Source organism: Onychomys torridus, chromosome 2 (genome assembly GCF_903995425.1).
Source record: "Onychomys torridus chromosome 2, mOncTor1.1, whole genome shotgun sequence".
NCBI classification, from domain to species: domain Eukaryota; kingdom Metazoa; phylum Chordata; class Mammalia; order Rodentia; family Cricetidae; genus Onychomys; species Onychomys torridus.
This window is the reverse complement of record NC_050444.1, coordinates 33,749,196-33,755,644: the sequence shown is the minus strand read 5'-3', so window position 1 is coordinate 33,755,644 and position 6,449 is coordinate 33,749,196.

Below are 6,449 nucleotides of genomic sequence, written 5' to 3'. Positions count from 1 at the left end.
AGAATGGACAGTTGGACCAAGTGGGGAGTTTGGCTTCTTAGGCCGCTGGCACATCAGCTGGTATCAGCCTCATTTTTCAGATTCAGAGTAACTGGACTCTTTCAAGTATTTTGTGAAAAGGGTGTCCTTTCCCTGCCTTGGAAATCTAGCACCCGCACCTACTCAGTAAGATTTCAACATCAGCATGCCTCACTGCTCAACACACAGGATACCAGTCCTCAGGTCCTCTGGTTAAGAAAGCTAACTCAGATTAGACCCGGACTGTAATACCAAGGTAGGGAAAGCTAACCCCTCATTTGAAACTAGGCTTAGTGGAGCTGAGCATCTAGACCTTTTGGTGGATCCTTTTTCTAGCACGTACCAGGCTCTGGGTTTGGTGCTTAGCACCACATAAAAGAGGGCATGGTGGCATATGCTCTGTAATCCCAAACCCTGTGGTGAGGCAGGAGGAGGATCAGTTCTAGGTCATCATGAGTTCAAGGCCAGTACAGGATACATGGGATCCTGTCTCCAATAAATACATGTATGTATACTTTATATAAATAAAAGAATTATTGGGAAAAAAAGGCTAATGAGACATATAGAAGACTGGGCTGCATATTAACTTAAGGGAAGAATTTAGTGGGTAGAAATGAAGAGAAAACATGTCTGAGTCCATCTCAAAACCAATTATAAATTCAGTTCTGGGGTTGCAGGTGAAGAATCATACAGAAGAGATGATATGGCTCAAACAATATACCAGGATTCAAATGTTTCTTTCACATGTCCTTTCGGCTCCTGCACTATACAAACTCTGCCTTTCCCCAACTGTTCTTCCTTGGGTATCTAAAAATTTCCCTTAAACATTTTTGTTTGTTTTCTTAAAGTTCTATTGCTAAGAAGTCCAAGATCAAAGGGAAGGCAGGGTCAGTGTTTGGTGAGGGCACAGTCCCTTCTTTCAAGAGGGCATCTTGAACGCTGCGTGCTCCAAAAAGACAAATGTCAAATGGGGAGGGGTAAAAAGAGGTCTACCATATTGCCCCCAACCAATTTATACGGCACTGATGCCATCCATGAGGACAAAGCTCTCAAGCTAACCACCACAAGGTACAATCTTGTACTTCTTAATGTTGAGCATTAAGTTTCAACATGAACACAAACATTCAAGACAGTAGAAACAGAGGGAGCCAAGTCTAGAAAATGTACTTCATACTATTTGCCAATGACATCATAAAATCCAGAGAGGCCACATTATTTTACCATTTTAACATCTCTCTCTCTCTCTTTTTGGTTTTCCAAGACAGGTTTTCTCTGTAGCTTTGCACCTTTCCTGGATCTTGCTCTGTAGACCAGGCTGGCCTCGAACTCACAAAGATCTGCTTGCCTCTGCCTCCAGAGTGCTGGGATTAAAGGCCTGCACCACCATCACCTGGCTCTTTAAAGTCTTTCAAAGTGTGTGTGTGTGTGTGTGTGTGTGTGTGTGTGTGTGTGTGTGTATCTGCACATGCTGATGGTGCACATGAGCGTATGTCTGAGTGCAGGCATGTTTGTTGGTCAGAGAACAAGCATGGCTGTTGCCCCCCTTGTTTGAGACAAGGTCTGTGTTGCCCACACCAGACTAGCTAGCCCTGAGTGTCTGTGGATTATTCTAACTGCCTCCCATCTCCCTTTAGGAGCAAAGAGATGGCAGACATTCTCAATCCCATCCAGGTTTGCATGCGTTCTGAAGCCTCCAGACCTCTCACTTGGGCAGCAGGCAATTGATCCATTGCGCCATCTCCCCAGCACAAGCCTGTCCACATCCCAGTCAGAAGAAATGACAATGGGCAAAATGTGAAAATAATTCACAGAAAAGTGGCAAACTCACATGTTTACTTAGAATTTTTAACAGAATGGAAAATACAATTAAATTCTTCTAGCCAATAAGGGTTTTTCTCATTTGTTTAAAAACAAAACAATGATGCTATTTAAAAGGTAAGGGTACCTAATACCTTCCACATACAGTTGGTATAAATATCCTAACAATCACTAACATGTAATGTTTGATGACAAGTTACTCATGGTGCACACCTGTAATTTCAGCATGTGGGAAGGAGACTGAGGGAGGATTGTAAGTTCAAGGCCAATCTGCATTTCACAGCCTTTCTTTCTCCTTCCTCCCTCCCTCCCCCTCTTCCTTCCTTCCTAGTAAGTTAGAGATGGTGAGATGGCTCATCAGGTAGAAATCCTTTCCAGGGCCTGATCTGAGTTCCGTCCATCCATGATCCCACAAGATGGCAGGAAAGGAATCCCAGGGGTTTCCCTCTGACCTCTCCAGGCACACTATGGTATGTGAGTAACATACATATATACAAAATAAATACAATATCTTAACAGTAAGTTAGGGGCCAGCAAATGGGTAGAAGTGCTTACGATGCAGACTTGATGAGTTAAGTTCAATCTCTAGAATCCTCATAAAGGTGAGAAGCAACTCCACAAGATTGTCTTCTTTTCCCCCAGATGCACACACACACACACACACACACACACACACACACACACACACACACGTGAACAGAGTGAATGCAAGCACATGCATACATAACACAATAACTTAAATTTTAAAAACTTGATTTAATGGGAAATACTACCTATTAAGCCTAAGCAGTCCACAATTATTTCACCTCATGTCTTGGAGACAGTATCAATAGAGATCTGTACCCCAAGTACAATTTATATAATATGAACTGTGTTCCTATAACATGCTCTGTTATTATGTCCCATTACTCCTATATAACTGTCCCACTGTTTTATATATATATACATGCATACATACATACATACATACATACACACACACATACACACACATACACACATACACACACACACACACACACACACACATACACACTTATACACAGATGCACACTTCATGTTCCACATTATTATCCTCTACCACAAATACCCTGTAACCACAATGCGCCAGCTAACTGGAGGCCTGGAATTTCAAATGCTATTGTTCTACATAAATTGACTCACTGGATCTTCAGCGGGCACTGGGAGCCTCCGGAGTGCTTAAGGCAGTCCCAACGCAAACAGATCTGTCCAGGGGTGCTGGCACTGTGAGAGCAGCAGGGCCTGTGTTTGAGGAAGAGCTGATAGCATTCAAGAATGTGGAGACAGAGAAGTCTGTTTGGGGAAGAGAATGAACTGAGGTAGGTAACACTGGATGATTCAGTGCTTGATCCTGGAACAGGAAATGGCTTTTCTTGGCAAAAAGTAAGTTAGGGGGCTGACACTGATAACTGGAACTGATGGCTACTACAGCAATTCAGCTTTATCAAGAGTTTAGAGAAAGATAATCTAGTGTTCACTTGAAGGCAGGAGACTTGGAATCTTCCCACAAAGCTGTCTGTATTTCCTATGTATTAACTGTCTTAAACCAAGCCAAACGTCTGTTTTCTCTGTGCACATGCACGTGTGGGGGTCAGAGGACTTCAGGAGTTGGTCGGTCCTCTTCTCCCACTCTGGGGAGCAGACTCAGGCTAGGCAGCTTGAGACAGCCTGCAGAGCCACCTTGCTGTGGATAGTGCTCTGTATAAATAAAATGCTGATTGGCCAGTAGCCAGGCAGGAAGTATAGGCGGGACAAGCAGAGAAGAGAATTCTGGGAAGTGAAGGCTGGGGCAGAGAGACACTGCCAGCCACTGCCATGACAAGGAAGATGTAAGGTACTGGTAAGCCATGAGCCAGGTGGCAAAGTATCGATTAATAGAAATGGGTTAATTTAAGATAGAAGAAGTAGATAACAAAAAGCCTGCCACGGCCATACAGTTTGTAAACAATATAAGTCTCTGTGTGCTTACTTGGTTGGGTCTGAGCGACTGTGGGTAAGAGAGATTTGTCCTGACTGTGGGCCAGGCAGGAAAACTCAACCAAGACCACCTTGCTGACCCAGCCAAAGGACTACCATGTCATGTCTTAATCCCAACAATGCAGAGGAACAATAGATATGTGAAATCTCTCTGGGGTGTTGAAAGGAAATGGCTTTTTTCTAACCTCATGTAATTGAACCAAGAAAGACTTGTCAAGTTGACTTTATGAAGGATTTGAACTTTTCCAAGAGTGGTCAAACACCCTTGCTCTGCTTTAGAGTGTAGTAGCATCCATTAAAAAACAAAACAAAACAAACTAAGACATGCTTGGACAGAAGTGGCATCATTCTAGGTGATGCACAATAACATAAATGTGATGGAAGTAGGTGCCAACAGTGCCTAGTAAGAACCCCAGCCTTGTGCACCGGATGAATTGGTTGGCTTTTTACGTTTTCTTTTGAAGTATATGTCTTGGTGTTTCTACTGATGTGATAGCACAATGACCAAAAGCATCGTGGGGAGGGAAGGGCTTTCAGGAAGGAACTGATGCAGAGGCAGTGGAGGAATGCTGCTTACCAGCTTGCACAGCCTTTTGAAAATATAAACCCATCCAGAGCCAAATGCCCCAAGGTGGCACTGCCCACAGTGACCTTCCCATGTTAGTCAAGAAAATGCACCCCAGGTTGCCCAGAGGGATTTTTAAGATAGAGGATCCCTATTCTCAAAATGACTAGTGTCAGGTTGACAAGAAACTAACCAGGACATAAATTTTCCTTGTTGACTAAAACATCTTTCTTTTTTGTTGTTTTGTTGGTTTTTTGTTTTTTTGTTTTGTTTTGTTTGTTTGTTTGTTTTTGTTTTTGTTTTTGTTTTTAGCTGACAATCCAACCCAGGGCCTTGCGATTGCTAGGCAAGTTCTCTACTACTGAACTAAATTCCCAACCCCTAAAAAAACTTTCTTAATTGATTGCTAATCTATTAAAAATCTTTAAGTCAGCTAATGAATGTACAGAAAAGGGGGTGTGAAGTGGCTACACCTCCACCAGGAACTTTAACGCTACTCTGTGGTGGTATTGTGTTCCCTGAAATATTGTGCACCCTAATAAACTTATCTGGGGTCAGAGACAGAACAGCCACAATATTAAACATAGAGAATAGGCAGTGGTAGCACACGCCTTTAATCCTAGCATTCCAGAGGCAGAAATCCATCTGTTCAAGGATACAGCCAAGCATGGTGAATCACGCCTTTAATCCCAGGGAGTGATGGTAGAAAACAGAAAGGTCATAAAGCATGAGGACCAGAAACTAGAAGCATTTAGCCTGGTTAAGCATTCAGGCTTTCGAGAAGCAGTTCAGCTGAGATTCCTTCGCATATGAGGACTCAGAGACTTCCAGTCTGAGGAAACAGGAACAGCTGAGGAACTGGCAAGGTGAGGTAGCTGTGGCTTGTTCTGCTTCCCTGATCTTCCAGCATTCACCTCAATAATTGGCCTCAGATGTGATTTTATTAATAAGACCAGTTAAGATTCATGCTTTATTACATGAATGCTACTCTACAGTGGTTAAGCATCAAGCCTTACACTGGTGGCTAGGAAGAGCCACAAAGTTCCAAATGTGCCAAATGCTTCAGTTAGGCTAGGGATGGGGGTGGGGGGTGGGTTGGGGGTAGATGGTGGGCCCAGTGCTTCAGACTCAAGTCTACAGCTGACAAGGTAGTTGAGTATCCCTTTGTGAAATTTCCATGCTCCAAATCCTGGAGCCTGTGAACATCATACAGAACAAGACTGCAGATGTGTTTAAAGATCTTGAGATGGAGAAATTATCTGGGCTTTTTCCAGTGGCTCGATGTCACAAGGCCCTTAAATAGGGTCCAGTGAAATGGCTCAGTAGGTAGAGGTGCTTGTCACCAACCCTGATGACCCAAGTTCAATTACTGGTACCTCCACACACAAAATAAAGGCAACTTTAATTTTAAATATTTCCATGCATGGGTGGTTTGTGAGTGTTTCATGCTTGATACCCTCTGAGAGGCCCGAAGACTGGAGTCATAGATGGTTGTGAGCTGCCACATGGGTGCTGGGAATTAATTAGGGTCCTGTGGAAGAGCAGCCAGTGTTCTTAACCACTGAGTCATCTCTCCTGTACCATTTATCTATTTTATGAATGAGGGAAGATGTAAAGTAAGTTTTCATTTTAAAGGCGATTACTTTCCTTCAGAAGGATCGTAGGTCTGCTGACACCTTGACTGGGCTTCCCATCTCCAGACCTGTTTGTCCTGTCTGCGGGATGGATGTGCAAGAGCAGAAGTTATGTTGTTTAGTGTTGGACAAGCTAATTTTGTGTTCAAGCTACACTACCAAGTAGCTTTTTTTTTTTTTTTTAATTATACATAGTTCTGCCTGCATATATGTCTGCATGCCAGAAGAGGGCACCAGACCTAATTATGGGTGGTTGTGAGCACCATGTGGTTGCTGGGAATTGAACTCAGGACCTGTGGAAGAGTTGCCAGTGCTCTTAACCTCTGAGCCATCTCTCCAGCCCCCCCCCCCCCCAAGTAGCCTTTTAGATAACCACAAATACTTAACCTTCATTACCTTATGAAGCTATATACAAG